Source organism: Crocodylus porosus, unplaced genomic scaffold (assembly GCF_001723895.1).
Source record: "Crocodylus porosus isolate Cpor-Errol unplaced genomic scaffold, CroPor_comp1, whole genome shotgun sequence".
Taxonomy (NCBI): domain Eukaryota; kingdom Metazoa; phylum Chordata; order Crocodylia; family Crocodylidae; genus Crocodylus; species Crocodylus porosus.
Window position 1 is genome coordinate 68,002,565 of NW_017728918.1, and position 22,696 is coordinate 68,025,260.

Sequence of the window (22,696 nt, forward strand, 5' to 3'; positions counted from 1 at the left end):
CTGCCCTTTGGGCAGGGGGCTGGACTTGATGATCTTCCGAGGTCCCTTCCAGCCCTAATGTCTATGAAATCTATGAAAATCTGTGAAAGTCCTTTCTGTAGTGGGGGGGCCAAAACTGGACACAGCACTCCAAATATGGCCTCCCCAGTGCTGAATAGAGGGGAAAATCACTTCTCTTGACCTGCTGGCAACACTCTCACCAATGCAGCCCACTATGCTGTTAGCCGTCTTGGCAACAAGGGCACACTGTTGGCTCATATTCAGCTTATAGTTCACTGTAAACCCCAGGTCCTTTTCTGCAGAACTGCTGCCTAGCCAGGTGGTCCCAAGCCTGTAGGGGTGCATGGAATTGTTCTGTCCTAAGTGCAGGACTTTGCACTTGTCCTTGTTGAAGCTCATGAAAATCCTTTTGGCCCAATCCTCCAATTTGTTTAGGTCACTCTGAATCTAGCCTTACCCTCCAGTATATCTACTACTCCCCTCAGCTTGTTGTCATCTGCAGTCTTGATGAGGGTGCACTCTATGCCATTTCCCAGGCAGTCAGTGAAGATACTGATACTGAAAACTGGCCCCAGGACTGACCCCTGAGACACTCCACTTTATACTGGCTGCCAACTAGACATTGAGACATTGATTACTACTCTCTAAGCCTGATGCTCCAGCCAGTTTTCTGTCCACCTTACAGTCCATTCATCCAGCTCATACTTCCTTAGCTTGCCTAAGAGAATGTTGGGGGAGACTGTATCAAAAGTCTTGCTAAAATCAAGTTATACCACATCCACTGCTCTCTCCACATTTACAGAGCCAGTCATCTAACCATAGAAGGCAGTCACGTTGGTCAGTCTTGACTTGCCCTTGGTGAATTCATGGTGACTGCTCCTGATCATCTTCTTCTCCTCCAAGTGCTTAGAAATGGATTCCTGGAAAAATCAGTGACTGAGGTGAGGCTGACTGGTCTGTAGTTCCCTAGACCTTCGTTTTTGGATTTAACTTTGTGGATGTAACCCATGGTGGCCCATCTATTTCCTATATATAGTAGTTTGAAGGCTGTCATTCTGGATGTCAATTGAGGCATATTGAAAACTGATGTTAGTGTAGGAGTATTCCAGAGAGAATCTGATTGAAAGGTAAGGTTGTCAAACCTGTGGCGGAAATCAGTAACTGAGTCCAAGTGTTCAGTCTGGACAATGAAAATATCATCCAGGTATCACAGGTATAGTACAAGTTTAGTGGTGCGGTTTTCCAGAAAATTTTTCCTCCAGGTGGTTTATGAAGAGGCTGGTATATTGGAGTTCCATCTATGTGCGCATAGTTTGTAGGAGGTGTCAGCTGTTGAAAATGAAGTTGTGTAACTTGTTCATTAATGTATTTTGTAGAGTGCAGTCTACTTTTGGAGGATCAATTTTTGGTCTGTGCTTCCCAAAAAGGGTTGATGCTGCTCAAGGAGTCCTTTACCAAACAATATTCACACCTGAGATGCAGATCCCATTTACTGTCTGACACAAAGGAAACAAATTCCATGACAGTAAGTAAAAAACTCAACTTTCTTACACATAATATAAAAACTAACATGGTTTTCAGTTGGCAGTTCTAACTAACCTAATGCTTATTGATTATTTTCAAGGGCTGTTATACTGTTCTCCAGGCTGCTTAACACACCAGGGGCCTGCAAGCTAGATTCCAGCTCTGGTGCCCTAGTCTCATGCTGCCTGTTTTTTTTGAATGGTGCAGAATGTATGGCAGGGTGGCAGCTTAGAGACTGACAGGTTCAGAAAAGCATGAGCTTCCATAAGCAATAGTCTACTTCATCAGATGTCATGAATAGACTTCAGACTAATGCCGCTAACCATTGCTCTACTCTATAAGGAGCCTTTGTATTGTAATTCAAGTAACTCCCTCTTTTGAGCCAGTAAGAGGCAGCTACAGGCAAGTCCTATTAAAGCAGGAAAAGAAAACAGAAAATTTTGTAAGAAAAATACTGAATTTTGTAGCATGTTCAAAAAATGGATTCCATGGCAATGGAATCATGGAGTTCACCAGGCCCCAACTGAGAAAAATAGGAGTGTTCATGCCTTTTTATAGATAATTAACAAATTGCCCATCATGAATGATGGGGTGGGCACAGAGCGCTGCCACCCAGTGCCCCACAGTGCCACCTCTCCACCTCCAGCTCAGTGCGACCCCCCCCACACAGCCCGTCACCCCCTGTCACTCTCGGTGTGGCCCTGTACTCCCCCCCACCCTCTGCCACTCCATCCTGCACCGCTGCCAGCTCCCAGAAACAGGGGGGGAGGGGAGCTTGCACATGATGGTGGCCAGAGACATGCATCGGGATGCAACATGCCCCCTCTCCCTGCCTCTCCTACCCCTCTCCTCCCTCCCTGCCACCTCCCCTTTTCTGCTGGCTGTTGTTGGGGCTGGGCAGTGAGCAGCAGGTGGGTCGCGGTGGCGGGGGTGCTGGCCCCAGAAACCCCTCATGAGCCGATCACCTTCACCATCTGCCGTAAAGCTGGCAAGTCAGTCAGCAAAGCAGAAGTCCTCGACTTCAGAAAAGTTGACTTTGACAAGCTCAGGAGGCTTGTTGGTGAGGGCCTAAGGGACCTCGACCCAAAAGGGAGGGGAGTTCAGGAAGAGTGGTTGCAAGGGAGCGATCTGGGAAGCTCAAGGAGTGTCTATCCCATCTCGGAGGAAAGGCAGCAAAAGGGCACAGCAGCCCCCTTGGCTCTGCAGGGAACTAGTGGACCTCCTGCATCTAAAAAGAAAGACCTATAAAGGATGGAAGGCTGGATCCACCCCAAAGGAGGCGTACTTTGCACTGCTCTGGACCTATAGGGAGCAACCAGGAAAGCTAAGGCTGCAACTGAACTCCAACTGGCTACACATATGAAAGACAATAAAAAGTCCTTTTTTAGATGTGGGTAGCCAGAGGAAAAGCAAGGATAACATTGGACCCCTGCTTCACCATATGGGTCAATTGACAACTCATGCCCAGGAAAAAGTCAACCTGCTTAATGGGTATTTTGCATCAGTATTTCACCGGCCCCGAGGGATGGCCCTGCTCAATATGGTACAGGACAGCCAGGGTGAGGGAGAATTGTTACCCTTCATCAATGTTGACAATGTGAAGGAACACCTTAAGAGTCTGGTCACCTTCAAGTCAGATGGCCCAGACAGCTTACACCCCAGGGTAATTAAGGGGCTGGCAAGCATCATAGCTCTGCCACTGGCACAGATCTTTGAGAATTTGTGGTGATCAGGCAAAGTGCCTGAAGATTGGAAGAAGGCCAATGTGATGTCTATCCTCAAGGAAGGGGGGAAAGTAGATCCAGGGAACTACAGGCTCATCAACCTGACCTCTATCCCAGGGAAGATCTTGGAAAAAATCATCAAAGAGACCATTCTTGACAAACTGGCTGAAGGCAACTTCCTGAGGGATAGCCAGCATGGGTTTGTTGCGGGTAGGTCTTGCCTGACCAATCTCATCTCCTTCTATAACCAGGTGACATATCACCTGGACAAGGGAGAAGAGATTAACGTCATGTATCTTGATTTTAAAAAAGCTTTCAATCTCGTATCCCATGATCATCTCAGAAAAACTGGCCAACTGCAGCCTCAGCTACATCACAATCCACTGGCTGGGGAATTGGCTTTGAGGTTAGACCCAGAGAGTGGTAGTTGATGGAAGTCAATCATTGTGTTGTGCCATGACCAGTAGGGTTCCCCAAGGCTCCGTCCTTGGGCCTATACTCTTAACAACTTTATTAATGATGTGGACTTTGGTATCAGAAGTGGACTGGCCAAGTTCACTGATGATACCAAACTATGTGGTAAAGCATCCACGCCCCAGGACAGGATGGTGATCCAGGCTGACCTTGACAGGCTCGGAAAATGGGCAGATGCAAACCTGATGGCCTTCAACACTGAAAAATACAAGATACTCCATCTTGGGGAAAAAAAACCCCACAGCATGCTTATAGGCTCAGCAGTGCTACACTTGCTAGCATCACGGCTGAAAGGGACTTGGGGGTCATGATTGATCACAAGATGAATCTGAGCCACCAATGTGATGTTGCAGCTGGCCAAGCGAGCAAAGCTCTGGCTTGCATCCATAGATGCTTCTCTAGCAAATCCCAGGATGTTATCCTCCCACTGTACTTGGCCTTGGTGAGGCTGCAGCTGGAGTACTGCGTCCAATTCTGGGCTCCACAATTTAAAAAGGATGCAGAGAAGCTTGAGAAAGTCCAGAGGAGAGCCGTGCATATGATCAGAGGGCAGGAAAATAGACCTTATGATGAGAGGCTGAGAGCTATGGGACTCTTCAGCCTGGAAAAGCACAGGCTCACAGGGGACCTGGTGGCTGCCTATAAGTATATAAGGGATGTACATCAGGATCTGGGGGAATGCCTGCTCACCAGAGTGCCCCATGGGATGACAAGGTCAAACTGTCACAAACTCATCCAATACCATTTCAGGCTGGACATATGGAAGAATTTCTTTACTGTCTGAGCCCCCAAGGCTTGGAACAAACTGCCTTCAGAGGTATAGGTGCCTCCAAGCACCTATTCTGGACTCCTTTAAGGGTCAATTGGATGCTTATCTTGCTAGGATCCTGTGACCCCAGGTGACTTCCTGCCCTAATGTCTATGAAATCTGTGAAACTAGAAATACAAGGAGTAGAACCTCAGTTGGTGCAAACCCAGCTGGTGCAAACTGGCTTCAGTGGAGTGAATCTCTCCCATAACTGCAAAGGTGATGAGTTACTTTGCTATGATCACCTTGGCAAGGGAAGTTTCATTTATTGATTATATTTGGTACAGGTCATCATACTGAGTGGTATCTGTGCTTTCACATTGGAATGTAGGTCATGGAAGTTAACTCAGAAGTGAGGAACTGTAACAGGGCTAATACCATTCTGACTCTTTGCCTGGAAGAGACAGGGATTTCACACAATATTCTGCAAAAGATTTAAAAAACAGCTTGTACTTGTGCAATGCCAAGAAGCTCAATTTGATTTGGTTCAAAAGAGCATGAGGGCAGAGGTGGTAACTGAAGTAGGGTTTGAGTTCTCCTTTTAATGTGGTGATTTCACTGGAACTAGCCTATCTTGAGCATAGCAATTCAAAGTAATTCTGCAGTGAAGACATAACCTGTAGTTTGGATTAATTGCAGTACAGTAACTTAATTATGCATTTTCTACACTTGTTCAGATATTGATATGATGCTGTAAGACTGTATCTGAATATGTTTTAGAACAGTGATGGTCAATCTTTTTCCTAAGTGGGCCAGATGGGCAGTGCCTGGTCTGTGGCACCTGGAGCAGGCATGGCAGGCACCACCTGGCTGCATGAAGTGGGGCAACAGGCAGCTTGGCCCTAACCTTGCCGAGAGGAGGGGGAGCAGGGGGCATGGCCTGGCCCCCAACTCAGTCCTGTGGAGGAGGGGGGAAGGGAGGTGGCCCAGTTTCAATCTGGCCCAATGGTGGGGGGAGAGGGTATGGCCCAGCCCTGATTCAGATGCAGGGAGAGGGTCACAGTCTGGCTTGGTGGTTTGGGAATTTGGCACGGGGAAGGGTGGCTGCATTAATTGACAACACTGCCCTACCACCCCCAGGGGAGGAAGAGAGGATCCATCCCTGCTTTAGAATGTATTCATCAATGCTTTTTTTTACACTGCCACATAGTGGCAACATGCGAGGCAACAGTGAGATACTGAACAGTCTTAGTAATACTTCCATCAAAGATTTATGCAGAAATCAGAGATATCAGTGCAATGTTAAAATGTTTGATGTCACCAGAATAAAGAGATGGCATTATAATAGGATGCTATTAAAAAACTCTCAAGCATTTACAAACACTTGGATGTGTTTCCATGGAATCCTGATTGGCCTCAACTGCCAAGGATGTCAAAGATGTTAGGTGGTTGCAGCAAGAGATTTGTTTCAGACCTGATTACAGGCCTGAGTCCTTTCTGGAATTATTTTTATAAGTTTCAAAATTATTCTTTCATCTTTTTCCACAGATGAAATATTTTATGCAGACAAACTGTAAGCTTATGTAGTGCTTTTCACTGTTCCTATGTATACTGATGGTAAATAACTGCAACCAACACTGACGTTAGAAAGTTGTATTCAAAGACTGAGAGCTGAGCAAAGATACCAGCACTGTAACAATACACCTTTGTAATTTCAGCATTGGTAAAAAACCTGGGAAATGCTTTTGGCATGGAATTAACATGAAAATGACTATCATGATGGGATAGAATGTATTTTCTAGTGGTTTGAGTGAAACTGGAAGTGAGGATTTTTTGGGTCTTTTCTTACCTTTTTCAATAACACAGTAAATTACCCTAGGCAACTCACTCAATCTCTATGTTCCTCAGCCTATTCATGCATCAAAAAGCCTGAGCATAACATGTATCTCACAAGGTGAACATGTCAGATTTAATTGTTTAGTGTTTATAAATTGTTCCAAGTTACTCAGAAGGCATATTGCTTATTAGTAGGGGTGCACCGATAGAGATTTTGGGGACTGATACCAATAGCGGATTTTTAAGGAGGCATATCGGCTAATGCCGATACTGATACAATTTCTGATACAGCTGCGTGCGGCTGGTAAGTCTGTTGTAGTAGAAGGGGAGGAGAAAGGGAAGGGGAGTGGGGGGATAGATCAAGGCCCCTGTGGTGAGGGAGGGAGTGGGGCAGGGACTGGGGTAGGTGCTGCCCAGCAGGGGTGGGGTAGGGCATGGGACAGAGCTGTGGTTCATCTGGAGGGGGAGGTGGTTTCCACCACTGCATGGACCTTGGGAAGGCATGGGGTTGGTGGGGAGGCATGTGCCCCTGGATCTGCATGGGGCAGGGCAGGGTGGGCTGCAGCTGTAGGCAGGGGCTGGGTCAGACTGCACTCAGGGTGGGTGGTGGTGGCGGCACTGGGAGGAGGGCTACGGGGCAGGTGCAGTGACCCCAAATTTTGCTGTAGCTTCCCCATAGTCCCCCATCCCAGTGTTGCTGTTGCCCATCCCAAGCACAGCCCTGGCCCAACCCTGCCCCCTGCCACATGCTGGAAAGAGCCCAGTCCAGTCCTGGCCCTAGCCCACAGCTGCATCCCCTCCCACTCTCCCCGTATAGATCCAGGGACATGCCCTTCTGTGCCCTCCTGGGGTGCACGCAGTGGCAGGAGCTGTCCCCCTCCCCGTGCCCCCTAGATGAGCTGTGGCTCCATCCTGTCCCATGCTGCCCCCTACCCCAGCCTGCCCCAGCTTGGCAGTGCCTGCACCAGCCCCACTCCCTCCCTTACTGCAGGGGGCGTTAATCTGCACCCCCATGCCTCTTCCCTCCACCCTCCCCTTCCACCACAACAGATTTACCAGCTGCACGGCCGGGCTGTGCTCCTTGCCACTCGTATGCTCGGGCATTTATCAGCCAAATTATCAGACACATCAGGCCAATTTCCAATGCAATCAATTTTCTTTGTAGCAGTGCTGATCGGATATTGGACTGATGTATCGGTGCACCTCTATTAATTAGCATGGTTTGTGGTAATATCAGAAGATGAGCACCAGGCCTTCTTGGTTTAGGTATTCTAGGAAACACAAAGAACAATGTATTTCTTGCTCCACCATGCATATTTAATGTGAAGAATTAATTACCACAAAACAAAGTATTTAAAAGATCAGGATATATTTGCATGAATTAAGAAAACAGCCAAAATGATTTCAGATAAAGCCATGCCTGTTTTAAAAAGGTGAATGATTCCTCCTGTTCCAGCTTGTATAGCCAACCATGAACCACAAACTGGTAAAGTACAGACATTTTTTTTATGCTCAGGTAATTTTAAAATTGTTCTTTAGGAAGTTTTGTGCACCTTTCCCTGGAGTTTCTGGAATTACTTAATATCAGAAATGATATATTATATTAGAGAAATGCATGGATCCATTGACAATTAATTTGTTCCTATATTGTTGCACTGGACATCTAGAATATGTCTAGACTTGTGCCTGTAGATCCCTGTGACAGGAGTATCACTACTGGAGCCTTTCTATTGGTGACTCTGCCCTCCTGTTATGGGCCAACCGCCTGCTTACTTGCCTGCCATGCCTTGATCTTAATTGATTAATTGATTGATGTAATTAGCAGGAGGCTGCCCACTTTATATGCCTCGGTGCTAGGGGGCGCTATCTGTGGCTCCTTTTGCTCCCCTACACTGCAGCCTAAGCCTTGCAGATGGTACTGACATGGTTTTGACCTGGGCCCTGTTGTGACTTGGCTCTCTCTTTTACCTCCTTGGGGCCTTTTCACTGCCCCCCTTGCTCTGGGGCTGGGGTCATGCATCCCAAATGCTGCACCCTCTCTGGTGCTAGGATCCCCATGCTACCGTGGAGCCCCTATAAGGCCTCTTCCAACCCCTAATAGCCTCACCTGGTCCTCCAGTTCAAAACAGCAAACACAAAAACACAAAACCTCTCGGCTATACCATAAAAAGGTAGACCATCCGGCCAAACAACATTCAATCCCTACCAGGAAAACACTCCAACCCCAAGCAGTGACCAGGGGCTGCTCATGCAGTTAGAGTTCTCCCCTCTGTCTGCACTGGCCAGCTGCACTCCTCCTCCCTTGGCCGCCAGAGGGGAACTGCCCTCCTGGCCGCACGCCTGGGGCTTAAGAAGGGCCAGGCCCTGCCCCTTCCTGTCAGCTGGCTCCCCAGCGGTTGTCCTGGCAACCAGCAGCTGTTACTCCAGTTGCCCTGGTAACTGGCAGCTGGGCCTCCCTCTTCTTGCCACCAGGGGTCTCTCTCTAGCTGTTTTCAGCTCTCAGGTGCAGGGCACCTGAGTGCTCTGAGACAAGCCTTCAAACATGCTGTGTGGCCCTCTGCACACTACTTTCCAGCTTTGCACTGCTGAGAGTTCAGGCCAGTTAGCTCGGGTGCAGAGATTCATGAACACAGCTACATTGCTTCCCATCTGGAAAGTAGTGTGCATGGAGCCCTATAGTGTGTTTGAGGGTTATTGGAGCTGTTGCATTTGCAACTGGTAGACACTGAATGTTTGCAGTGTAGACATTGCCTCAGTTTACTTACTGAACTGAAGATTAAATTCACCCCTTTACAGAAGGGCAGTACAAGAATTTAAAACTGGATGTAAGTAGCAGAGAGGTGTTCTGTTGGTTCTTTGTGCCAGGGTAAAGTTCTTCAACTTTTTGTGGCTTTTCTAGAGTTTTACCTTTACCTTTTCTTATTTGAAATAGCCATCCTTGTGGTGTTTTGGTACAATGGTTAATACTGTAATATCACCTGAAGGCTAACAATTTGAGAGAGCAGTTAGTAGTAATCATAATGTGTTAGCCATGCAAAATCTATGTACCCAAATGTAACTAGCTCATCTTTGCAGAATCTTCCGTTGATGGATTGCTAAATTTCTTTGCTTCATGTAAAATATTTTAGCTTATAAAACAATATGCATTTTTGTGATTTCATAGAAAAGTAGGGCTGGAAGGGACCTTTGGAGGTCATCTAGTCCAACTCCCTGCCTGAGGCAGGATCATCCCTATTCAAATCATGCTACACAAATCCTTGTTTAACCTAAAACTATACTGTCAACCCTGTCACACAAGCACAAGGCCTAGCAGTCTAACCTGCCACAGGTAAAGGTTGGGGAATCAATGTTGGACAGCAAAACACCAAACCAAATTCACATGCCATGTAAACTCACAGCAAAAAGCCTGCAGTAGAAATTCATTGATCCCAAGTTATCTGTCTCTAAATGAGTCCCCTCCTGATCTTTATCTATGTTAATCAAAATGTGATGTATTCTTAGACATATCTACATACAACTAGAATGATGAAAACCAAAATTATTCCCAACAGTATAACTAGAAAGAATATGTTTAAGGGTTTGTAAAGAAGAAAAACATTTTTATTTGTTGCTTCTGGACACCAGCAGGCACTGGGACTGTGCAATAAATAGACCCACGTGAAGGCTTATTTATTATTTCAAATTCAAAGAACTTTTAATAAATCCACTTTTTAAAAAAATGAACAGAAATGATTATTTTTTTGCTACAGAAATAAATGACAATAGCTATCATATGTGCATTCTTTTTCTAGGGCACTTCATTTATAATGCAGGCTGTCAATTGACTGCTTCAGTGACACATACAGGTTTAAAGTACAGTCGGAAGATTAAATGGCCATGTAACTGTAAAAACAACTGAATCAGATCAATACAGGCTTATTTCTAATCAGCAATTCATCTTGATCTAGACTCCTCTTTCGAGATAGTTATAATTGGATTGGAGAACACTAGCTGAAGAATGTATAGATTGATAACTACTTCAGATCAATGTGGATTAGCTTTCTAATCTCAAATATTTTTATTTGATTTTACAAAAGTACATTTTTATTTTCTTGAAATTTAAGGGGATGTAGCATTATTGGACAATTAGATTTCATTATCAAGTAACAGAAAAAAGAAACAGATATGAACTACTATAAGGAATAATTGCCTGTTTTTTCTGTCATACATTTGTTGGCATTTGTTCGCCTTCATTGATTTTTGACATTAATCTCACTTTTTGTCCATCACCTCTAGGGGGCAATTTAACACAAGCTTTATTTTAGCTGGACCAAGGCTAGGTAGAGTAGACTGGGATGGGAGGTTGCTATACAGTATAAATGATCTGTTTGTGTAGCAGGTGCTGAAGAATGTTCTACTTACATGGCTTGATCGAGCCAAAATTAGTTTCTGTGGTTGCTAGTCCATGAAAACTCAAGAAGGGACCATGGGGGACTGTGAAGGCACCAAAACTATTCTGTATTCTTAAAGAGGTATCAGCCCTTTACAGTGGTTGCGGATAGAGGAAGCATTCTGAAATCCCCTATTTCAAGAACAGAGTCCTTCCATCCTAGTATAACAAGCAGGCTCTTGGGATGCTGTCTAATTAAGAAGTCTTCATTTCTTTTGTTCGTTTTCCTTTTTTAGAAAAGGATCAAAGTAAATGTATTGCAATGTAAAAAAATTCTAATGCTTGTACAACAATCCTAACCTAACATCAGGACCCAGATGGAAATTATAGCTATATGGTTAGGGAGCTAGACTGGAACTCAGGAGAGAATGATTCAGGTCTGATAATTCCTATCTGACAATTGCCCTTCCTTGGACAATCCAGTGCCTTATTTCTTATCTGTAAAATGTGGGTAATCATTATGGCTGGTCATATTTTTTTTTTGTGCACTGGCAGTCTATGGCCCCATATGCAAGTTTGACAGCTTACAGGTCAGCTGGGTTGCATCAGTATCCAGACTATTCCACCCTACATGTGAAACTGAGACAATACACTGGTCCTGTGGCATGGGGGCTTCCAATCCTGTTAACAGAGACAAATCCAGGCAAGTTAATTGTCTTAGTCTGCAAGACAGTGTACAAAGTCCACTTAATTTGTAGTAACAGTAACTTTGTTTAGAGTCTCTGTACCATGTTACACTTAACAAAATTAAAACAAAACAAACAAACAACACCCTCCCCCGAGACATATTAATGTAATCAATCTTTGTAACTCCCAGTACTTTTTAAACTTTTTCAGTAGGACAGTGATATAAGCTGCTTAGGGAAGTTATGGAATCTCCTTTATTTGTGATTTTCAAGAAGAGGTTAAGTAAGCATCTTTCTAAGTCGTTCTAAATGTGTAGTTCAACTGCCTCTGTGTAGGTGGTTGAACTAGGTTGACCTTTAGGATCCCTTTAGACCATAGAATTCTACTTTGTATTTTTCCAGTTTGTTTCCCCCAGTTAATACCATAACTAGATGTTTCTCTTATGGTATTAATTTGGCAAAAATGTTAAGCAGATAGAGTAATTTCTGAACCCATATCCAAACTTCTTCAGAATGTACAAGTGGCTGCATCTGCTGTTTTGAACTGGGTCAGCATCTAAAAGAAATATGTCATGAGTAAATATTTACAGATAATGTGTGCAGTTAATATTTCAAAACTCAAGCACGTGGTGCTTAATCAGCCATCTGTGTGCAGTTTTGCTTACAAATTTTCAAAGGTTATGCTCATTTGCTCTCAAAATTCAGTCCCATAATTATGTTACGTGGACGTGGACACGGGTGGAGGGTGATGACCAGTCCTGGTCCACTTAGGGATATTGAGAAGGATTTGTGGAATTAATTGGTACCAGGTAAGTAGCTGTTGGAGTGGTTTGGTGGCATTCTGATTCCTTTTGTAGCTTTTGCTATCAAGTCTCTGCTGCCTTGGTGGAAACTGAAGAATTAATAATGTATTCTATTTGCTTTGGCTCTGGTTTATTGCAACGGGATCATAGCTAACTTTCTTTACATGTCTCCATCTACCTAAATGGAGCCCATGCAAAAAAATTTGCACTCTTTCTACAACTGATTGTGACAAGAATGAGACCAATGTTCTGTCACTACCCTGTACTCTAATGTCTGCTCTGTAGTATCCCTCTAACCCAGGCATCTCAATCTAGTGAAGAAGAATAGTGTCTCTGCAGAACTCATGCTTGAAGCAGAGGGTGTACCTAGCCCGGCAAGAATAGCCAGGCAAACCCTTCCCCTTTAATATTACCAGCAGAAACGAGAAGCTGATGTCACTAAAGGTCTTAAAGGCTCAAAGCCTTGAGCAGGGGGTTTGGTTTAGGTGAACTCTAAAGGTCCCTTCAAGTCCTCTTTTTCTACAATTCTTTGAAGCAATAAGATAGGAGCATGCTGCTTGGACTGGACTGTGGCTGGCTGTCATCCAGGGAATGGCAAACTGGATGTATATGCAGCGTGAGTTCTCCAAATGTATTCAGTTAGTCACATAATTCCTATATAATGAAATGGTGCTAAAGCCTAGTCCATCTTATCTTTATGGCAGGGAATAAAAATTACACCTAAACCAGTATAAGTGGTCAGAAACTGGTTCAAATTTGTAACACAACAGAATTTCAGTGCACATAAATGGCTTTCAATGTGGCTGAAACCAGCTTGAGATAAACCTGGATGGATCAGACTTAACTGATTTAGGTTAAATCAGTTTATTGAAGATCTTCTCCAGATTCAAGTTAACTCACAGGCCCCCAACATCCCAGGTTGCTTTACATTTTCCTGTAGGGTGGGTAGGCTAGCCTTGACTCAAACTATGCGCATCAGCTGAGCAGGGAGGCATATTCTAGCACCCCCTAGTTTCTGACCTGGGCCACTACCACCATGTGGCTGCATTTCCAGAACCGCAGACTAACCTGCCAAGATTGAATCAATTCAGCTTCGGGCTTTTTGATGCCTGCACTTATCCTAAGGATTTATAGGGTTTGTGAGTAAAAGGGCTACAGATAAATTTAGGAGAGTATCACAAATTATGGTACTACTAATTTACAAGCTAGTAATATTGCTAATCCATCAATAACATACAGAGCAAAGATACATTTTATAATAAGATAAATCCCCAGGATATTAAATTAAAATTAGATTTAATATTAAAAAGGAATTTGTATTGGATACCCTGAAACAGGGTTTTAAAAGATACAGTCTGTTAGCCAGATTCCTCATGTGGGGATGGACAGGTGGCAAGCCAATCTCTTTGAATTTTTATAGCATTTGGAAGTAGGTGAAAAATATCACAACAGGAAGCTGCAAGCTGGTGGCTACTTTGTCAAGTAGAGATTTGAATTAATTTTGAAGCATTGTTACTTATCAGATCACACACTCATTCCTAAGTGTTCATTAATTTATATGAATATTCATTGTTTAAAATAATAAAAATAGCTTTCTACATGTCCAGAGTTCTGTAAAATCTCTACTAATCAAACCACACAACAAGCATATGAGCAAATGCAATCCCTAATTTACAGATGGAAAAAATGAAGCAAAAGATGGTGATGCAAGAATCTACAATATCTTTTATTGGACCAACTATAGTTGGGAGAACCGTTGGACAAATATTCAAAGTATTAAGTGTCCTTCTTCAAGTCTGTGGGAGAAGTAGATGTAGGCTGAGCTAATTATCAGGAAAAAGACTTTCATGTAAATGCAGTTTGCTCCGAGGGATGCAGGAGGGCTTTGAACTAGGAGTGAAGAAAGGTTAAAAGACAGCTTTATAACACACAAGAAATTCAGTTGAAGAGGCAATCTATTTAGTGGCAGAGTGAGGCCATTCAAGAAGAGGGTAGTAGCAAAAGATGGGGTGACTTGCTTAAATTGCATAAGAAATCAGTGGCAAAGTCAGGACTGTATCTCTGGAGGTCCTGGCTTTAGTATATTGTGCCCTTCTGTCTGTAAGGTTTTCTCATGATTACTAGCATGAGAAAACATATGCATGTATATATGAGTATGTCTATACTGCTTCTTGGACACACCTGAAAGCATGGCTGAGGAGTACAGCTACACCCATCATCTTCTGTTCTGCACATCCAACCCAGAGATGAGACAGCACCTCACTGCTGTTCTGGAGCATATTGGAAACAGATCCTGAGAGGGTTGAGGGATGGTGTGTCCTCATTTCTGTGTTTGTTGCAGTGGAAAAAGAGTGGGTGGGGAGGGCCTCCAGGGTTGCCCTGCAAGAGGTATGGACATACTCTAGACATCTGTGTGACTGTAGCCAAAACATACAGATCAGATATCCAATAATTAAATGCTGATTTTAAAGGGACTTTTAACATAATGGATTTCAGCTATTTCTCCTCAATCCATAAGAATCCATGGGAATCAAAATAAAAGGCATATCTGGATGTATTTATAAGAGAAGGATGTTTTTCCAAGTTCCACAGAACATGGAAGATCTGGGTATAAAGGTGTGACTGAAAGCATTTCAAAACTCTCAGGGTCTGATTATTATTTGCTCTAAGGCTTCTTCACAGGGGTATGAATGTTAGTTCCTGTATTTTGCCTCCGGGATATATGCAGTACAGAACTTGTATCTGTGGTAGGTTTGTGTTCTCCCAATCCTAGGCTGCTCCAAGGAGGTGAAGAGGTCCTTAGTGTAACTTGGATAACCCTGGGGGCCTCATCTCCAATTACAGCAACCTCTCTGCATCTGCCTTATGGTTCACAGTGCTGCTCACAGTCTACCCAGCACTGTCCTATAACCCTGTCTCCAGCTCACTCCTATCCTGAAAACACAGCAATCTTCTTCAACTCATGCTTAGCTTAGTCTTCCTTTGGTCACATATGGGGGTTTTAGGGCTCCCTATGCCACTGTGGTAGCTTAGAGGGGCATGAATGTTGTTGAGATTCAGGTAATAGATTTGGCAGGGGGTGTATGTGTGTGTGTGTGTGTGTGTGTGTGTGTGTGTGCATATGTGTTTAAATAAATAAATAAAAAAAATCAGACCATTTAAAAATAATATTGGGGTTAAATTTGGAAGCTACCTGTGTGGCCATGTCACCCTAACCTACTACTTTCAAAATAGTAGCAGTAACTTTGAGACAAAGGGAAGGATTTAAACTCACAAAATAGTTAAAGAGAATTGCAACGTTTGTAACAAAATTTGTAAATTAATAGTATTTTTATCTAAGGGATGTTAGACTAGTGACTGACCTTTTCAAAATGTGGATGCAACATGATGAATTAAGGAGATAGTTTCTAACTTTGAGTTCCTTGAGTTTTAATTAAACCCTCCAAAAGTATTATGACTAACCAGATTATAAAAGCTGCCATACGAAAATCAAGCAATCAGGTTAATTTGCCCTAACTAATTGGATCATTGATCTCTTGTCTATCATTTTTTCTTTCAGTGGAGAAAACTTGATATTTCAGAAGAAGGCAAACCTCATGCAATGCTATATTTACTTGTTTGGGGATGATAAATTTCTTCTCAGTCCTCACAAGCAATTGATTTGTGTCTTGAAACATGAGGTTAGATTTTTTTTTTATATTTGGTTCCTGTCAATGATCCAATATCTCTTTGAGTCCATGGGAGCCTGTTTACTAATCTCATAGGCTATTGAATTAGGCCCATAGTTGAAGTTATTATAATTGCACAAATGGGACTCAGTCGTGAAAATGCTAATGCATACGATTAACTTTATTCCCCTGTGTAACATTAGCCCTGTGTAGGTTTTTTTAGAGGATCTGACCCTAAATTTCTTTAAAAAATTCTGTAATTCCTTCAAAAAATTCTGTAATTCCTTGAATTCTGAAATTCCTTTAAAAAATTACTAAACTATTTGACTTCTTATAGTCAGCCCAGCTTACTGTTCAAATTTTATCATTTATCTCAGTGGTTAAAGATTTCATTTGTTTTATAAAAATAATTATAACTCTACATTTCTTCAGATGAGCTAACTGAATCAGCCTATTTTCATTCATAAGGAGGCAAGACTTCCACCAGGTAAACTCAATTCAGTAGCAAAAGTAAATTCTCTGATGCATTCAGTCTGATTTGATATCAAGCTGATGAATGCTTAATGTGGCATCCAGAATACTGAATGCCATGGAACATTTCAAATGTATCAGACAAATGTGGCACAGAGGCAATAATTAGCAAAGGGATGAACAGCCTTCTGGCATTACATTAAGCTCTCACTAACTGTCATAATGAGAAATAGGATGAGGCAGATTCTGTTCTCTCTTGTACACTGGAACAACCACATTGGCTTCAAAAGGATTTCCTTAGTGTAATCTGAGAGCAAAACTTGGTCTGATACATTTAAATAGCAATTTTGTAATGATATTGTGAAAATGTTTAATTTGGATAACTGAGAATGTATACCTAGTGAAGGTGTGGCAGAGCCGGAGAGAGGGGCAGGGAAACCCCCCCCCCCACTTGCCGCCTTGCCTTGACTGCCCAGGGCCCTGAGACTTACTGGAAACCCGGTCCCCGCATGTGAACTGCAGAGCCAGGGACAGCATCTCCGCTCATTCCCAGCAGTGGGGGGAGGAACGGCAGAGCCGGGAGCCGGTGTCATGAGAGACTGCCAGCTCAAATTGGAAGTTCAGGCAGGGTTGGAGTAGTGATCTCTCCAGTGCATCTCAGGGGAGGCAAACCAAGGTTAGTGTGGACCCCTCCTCCCTTTTAGCTGAAGGGAGCTTCCCCATCTGTGTGGCAACCTTGGCTGTTGGTTGGCTCCCAGGAACAGACTTCAAAAGCTACCAGAAACCCCATCTGGTGGCAAGCTGAGGAAGAAGCATGTCCAGCAGCAGACGGGAAAGGAGCAGCCTGTCTGATCACCTTTTTATATACTAATAGTGAACTGTCTGTTGGCATACCTGGAGTAAAGGGTGGTGCTTACAGCAAGAATACTGGGGCGCAGCTGTGACTGAGACTATTACAACATTCAGAAGTATGAGGCAGGACTGTAGGGGTGGAGGAGCTCCCAAAATCGACCCCTAAGGCCATACTACATATTAAAATTGCTATACTGGATCCACCCTAGCCAGAGAGGTGTTGATCGTACCTCAGAGGAGAACAGTGACTGTCATTAGCCTTTTCCTCCTACTGGTAATTCCATCTAAGTTGTGGCAGGCAAGGCAGGCTAGCCATTCTCCCTTCGCAGAAGAGGGAAAAATATTCCTTTAACCCAGTGAGGTTTCTTAATAAGGACAAGGACAGTGAGCCTGGTGAGCCTTGCCCTTAGGGAGACACTGACTCAGGGACACAAGGGCTACTTTAGAATTTCATCAATTAAAAAGATGAGTCCTTAGATTTTGTTTGACCAAAAGAATAGATTTGTTAATCAAATATATAACTGCATACATAATAGTTAAAGAACAGCATTTTTCTTTAAACATATATCTGGTGGATGGAACAATGAGGATATTGAATGCTTCTGAAGTAAATCTCATCTTTTCAGTATCAGGTATAACACTGGTGTTTCATTGGCAGATCTGTCATTTCCTAATTTTAGTAGTACAGCATTTTCACCATTTTTATTTATTTGGGGGAGAAATCCTGTTCAGTGAACAGGATGGTTCAATAATATCAGGCTTATCTTTTCTTTGTGAAGAGCTGGATCTTTGTATAGATCTTGAGGGTTACTGTCATTTGATGTGAAATAGTTCTTGTATATGGAAGTTAACACTCATAGTGTTTATGACCGTTTCAGTCATTTGAAGAGAAAAATCCAGTTGGCATTAGCAACATTTCTATGTCTATGTTTTAACCAGTTTTATCTGTAGTTAGGTTGTAATATGTTTCCTTACATGACAGTCTTAAAATTTCCCATGGCCCTTTTCTGTTTGGGTCTAGTGAGCTGACATTTACAATAGCAGGTACATAAAGGTAAGCAGGATATAGGAAAGCACATTGGAAGTAGTTTTGGTGTGTTTTTTAATTCTTTTCCTAGTAAACATACAACCATAGGAGGTACGTGGAAACTATAGTGAAGTAGAGCAGCTAAGAACTTTGGTAGACAGATAAATGTGAGGAAAAGCAGGTTTGAAAAGTTGTTCTCTTATTGCATATATGCCTTACACTATACAGTGCCCCAGGCAACATTAGGACCTCATTACAGTTGGGCACTGCATTGATATGTATCAGAAGACAGTTCCTGTTTCAAAGAACTAATTTTCTTTTTTGTATCAAAAAGAACAATCAACAAAGAACTAATCTAAATAGACAAAGGGGAAGAGACAGGAAGGTCCTACTGCCCCCAAATACATACACACTCTTACAGGTCCAGGTGTCTAACAAAATGCAGCGGCAGACACTTTTTAGAACACAGGAGAATGAAATGTTCCTCACTTCATTATATAATAACTTGGTGGTTAGATTAGAGGACTTGCCCAGGGAGTAGATTTGGGTTAAATTCCCATCTCAGCCTGGGGCTCAAATCTACATCTCCTGCATCCCAAGAAAGGGCCCTAACTACCAAGGTATAACTTAGGGCAGTGACTCTCATTCAGGGTGCTGCCAGAACCTTTGAAGGGCACCCCAAGGTGTGAGGAGATAAGTGTGGGCTCAGGCTTGTCTCTGCCTGACCGATCTACCACCCTTACTGCCCAGCTCCTTTGCAAGGAGGTAAGCACTGTAATATATAAATTAGTTTTTGAAATTGGGTGCCACTTCATTCTAAAAAGTTGTGGAGGGGTGCCTGGAGTCCAAGAACTTGAGAAACCACTGAGCTTAGAGTAAGGGGAGAGGGGTACCCTTTGTCCCTCCAAATGAAGATGTTTGTATTTAACCTGGTATCTTTTTAATGTAAAATTAAGCGGGCATTTCTGGGAGGAGAAACAACCACCCAGGATTCCCTCCTTCCAGGTAAGGAGGTGGGCTTGGGTCAAAGGACTCTGCCCTAAGGGGGACATTTAGCCCCGAACAAATGATGGCCTCAGGTAATTGTCCTTTCTTCCCCTTCACACCATCCCTATGCTTCTGCTAAGGGGTTAAGCAGAGTTTTCAGTAGTGCCATTTTGTACTTAGGTTGACTAAATTTTACTTGAATCCCACTTCAGGTATCCAAGTCCTTTGGAAGATCTAGGTCCAAGTGCATAGATGTTAGCAGTTGCTGTACCTAACATAGTTACCTAAGTATTCTATTGTATTTAGTTCATTATTCCTTTAATTTCAGGCTTCAGTGAACTGAGAAAGTTTTGCCTAGTTCCACTGCAAAAGGATACATGTGTCCATTCTTCCAAAACTGGACTCAGAAAGAACTGTGAACTTTTGGATGGACTTGAGCCTGCACTTAAGTTTGTAACAAAACATGAAACCAGCCAAAATTTGCCTGTCTGATTGTAATGTATGTATGGATTTAGAGATGTCCTGCTGATGTATTTATTGTTGAATATCAGTCTATGTGTAAACCATGTTACCCTTTCAATATATCATCTGCTTCTATTAATGTTGCTGTGCAGTATGAAGTTAGTGTATTCTTCTTAGAAACAGCATAGAGAAGTCAATGTAACACAACCAATTTCTCTCCAACAAGTGTTGTACTTTTGGACGCCATTGTTAATTACAAGCCTGATTCAGTAAAACTGTCTGGAATTCTGCATAACAGCCTCATGAATCTGGGAAGCCATGGGAAACTCCCCCCTATTTTCCTGTAGCTCCTAACATACACAAGTCACACTTTTAAGAGACACATTTCTTCAAGCTGTCTTTGAGAGCTTTGTTTTTTATGTGATAGCAGTGCCCTTCTGGTTCATAACGCTTTAGTAAATGAAGCTTAATACACTATAGCAGTATGTTTATTAAAAAGTCAATGAAAAACAATTCCAAGTCCTTCAAAAGATATCTCTGAAATATTCTCTTTGGGCCATCTTCTTGGCTGGTATAAATTGTTATAGTCTGCTTCATGTTATCAGAGTTTAGTTTATGTCAGCATAACCCTTTATCTTTGTGCAATACCTTTCTTTTATGTTTTATCTTATTCCTGTTTCTTACCTCCTAACATACTAGATTTCTAGGGCCTGATTATGAAAATTGTCACCTCAGAATGTACTATAATTACTGTTACTAGGTTGCAGATCTAATACTACGATTACATACATACATGACTTATTATTGTAATAGTTTTATTAATTACATAATCTGAGCTTTTCCAGCTGTCTAATATATCAGTACATCCTGTCTAAACTGCTCTGATTAATTTCTTTATCCTTCCCAATCTGCTTAACAATTACATATTTCTGTCTTTAATAAGACCAACAAGATGATAAATCTATTTTTCATGTTTTCTGAACAGTTACTGCTTTTTCTGTTGCAAATGGAGAAACTGAATATTAAGGCCATGGTTTAACAATGCATTCCTATTCACTGAAGCACAATAGCATGGTTTAACTTTGAGTCAAGGGAAGAGGAGAGTTAAGTATATAGTTAAGTGCTTTGATGAACTGATGGTGTCTAAACTTCAAAACCTCAGTAGTGTAAATTTGAGATCGCTTCTTTGAAGTCAATGAAGCTTTGCAACTTATACCCATCGGGAATTTGGCCTATGCAGGCCTAATGTGTTAAAGCCCAATCTTCCCTAGGAATATAGGGGAGAGTGTACCATTTTAAAAATATTGTGGGACTACCAGATAAAGATACAGATGCAACTGTTTATAAACTTAATGCAGAAACTGAAAATTGATGCAAGAGTCTACCTTCCTGTTCAACACATTTTAGTTTAAAATCTAAAAGTGTGTGGATATGAAAATGAATACCCTCAAAGTAATACTCAGGCACTGATAGCCACTTATTGTCAAGTAGATGATACATAAAGCATTGATACTATGTGTATGCTGTACTATGATACAAACTTTGAGTTAAATCCTGCTCCTCGTACATTGGGAAAATATGGTGAATTTTCCAAATATGTCATCCAAATATGAACAAGATTTATAAATTAGGGTTAATAACTTAAATAGGACTCCTAGAAGTAAACACTTTGAGTTCCCAATCATCAGAATTTCACTCTGTTATACCAATGTTACTTGATTGCAGATTTTTTCTTCAACAAACCCTGGAAGAAATAAGTCTGTTATGGTTTGGAATTTCACTCCACCTTGTCATTCTTTATGTTCTAGGTGTGTGAAAAGAGGTCTGGAACATTTCTGTCTGAGCATGTGTCTCCTTACTCCTTGCAGAGGCATTTTGGTTTGGTAGGAAAAATGTTGGTCTTGCTATAGGCAACCGAGGAAAGAGGATGAAAATTCACCGTAGGTAGCTTGAACACTATTTTCTTTAGATTTGAAACAATGTCAGGAAAAGGGCAACGAGGTAGTAAAAAGTAAACTTTGTCCACTCCCCACCCCTTTCTCCCCCAAAGCCCTTCCCAAGCAAAGCTCAGCTGAACCCACAAAGGACCAGACAGACATGCTATCCTTAGACGAGAGGACTTCTGTGTCTAATAAACCTCTTTCTTGGTTTCATATTTTTTCTTCTGGTGAGTGGAAGTTTCAAAATGCCTCGGTTGCATCCAGATGAAGAACAGAAATATTTTAAAAATTGTGGCAACTTTTCCACAGGGTGGGAAAACCATTTCTTACCTAGTTCTGTCATGTGGTTAATAGGGTAAAGAGTTAAATATGGTTTTAGTTAAGAGATTATGTTGTTATAAGAGGGGCCAGCAGCCCTTTCTGTGAGCAAGGTTAAGGACAGAGTTTGCAGCATTAATTATTCTGGTGAACTTTTCTGTGCATGCGGAAGTATAACTAACAATTTCAGTGCTCTGGGAAGAAACGTTGTCAAGCACCCCTCATTTCAATACTGGAAAAAGTAAATTCACTAATGCCTCAACATGTGCTTGATCACATTTTGTACTTAACACTGGAAGATATGAGATGTGCTTTAAATTCAAAAAGAGGTCTTGCAGTAGAACATCCAAACCAATATACAGGAATCACAGGGAAATCTGCATCATGTTACTTATAAGTCTTCCTGGAAAAAGCAGTATTTTAAGTGGATTTTTACAGATTGAGTTACAAGGGATGATGGAGTGATTCATTCCTCAAAGTTAAATGATCTAGATATTGTCTGAATGTGATGTCATATTAAATGGAAAAGACAGGAGGCTCAATGAGAACAAAGGAAAAATTATATTTTAACTCTTCAAGCTTTGGTGCAGGCAAAAGTCCTTGATCATCTTGTCATAATTGGTAAAGTTAGCACAATCATGTTCAATGAACAAGATTGCCAAATTAGAAAGATACTCATGCCCTACTGTAGAATTGCTGACGCTCCACTGACAAGAAGCACTGTTATTGGCAGGGTCAAAAAGAGTCTTAAGGCAATTATGATGTTAGGAAGTGACTCAGTTAAGGCAAATTTGTATGAAGGATTCA

The 22,696-nt window shown here is 42.2% G+C and overlaps 1 long non-coding RNA gene across 1 annotated transcript in view; it reads left to right on the forward strand.

Annotated features, from left to right (window-relative positions):
* Window positions 1–20,833, forward strand: part of LOC109311838 — a 99,732-nt gene extending 78,899 nt beyond the window's left edge. Inside the window, exons 2-3 of the long non-coding RNA XR_002101635.1 lie at window positions 1,377–1,525; window positions 19,498–20,833. This is a non-coding gene — a long non-coding RNA (uncharacterized LOC109311838). The remainder of the gene's footprint in view (window positions 1–1,376; window positions 1,526–19,497) is intronic.
* The last annotated feature ends 1,863 nt before the right edge of the window (window positions 20,834–22,696 follow it).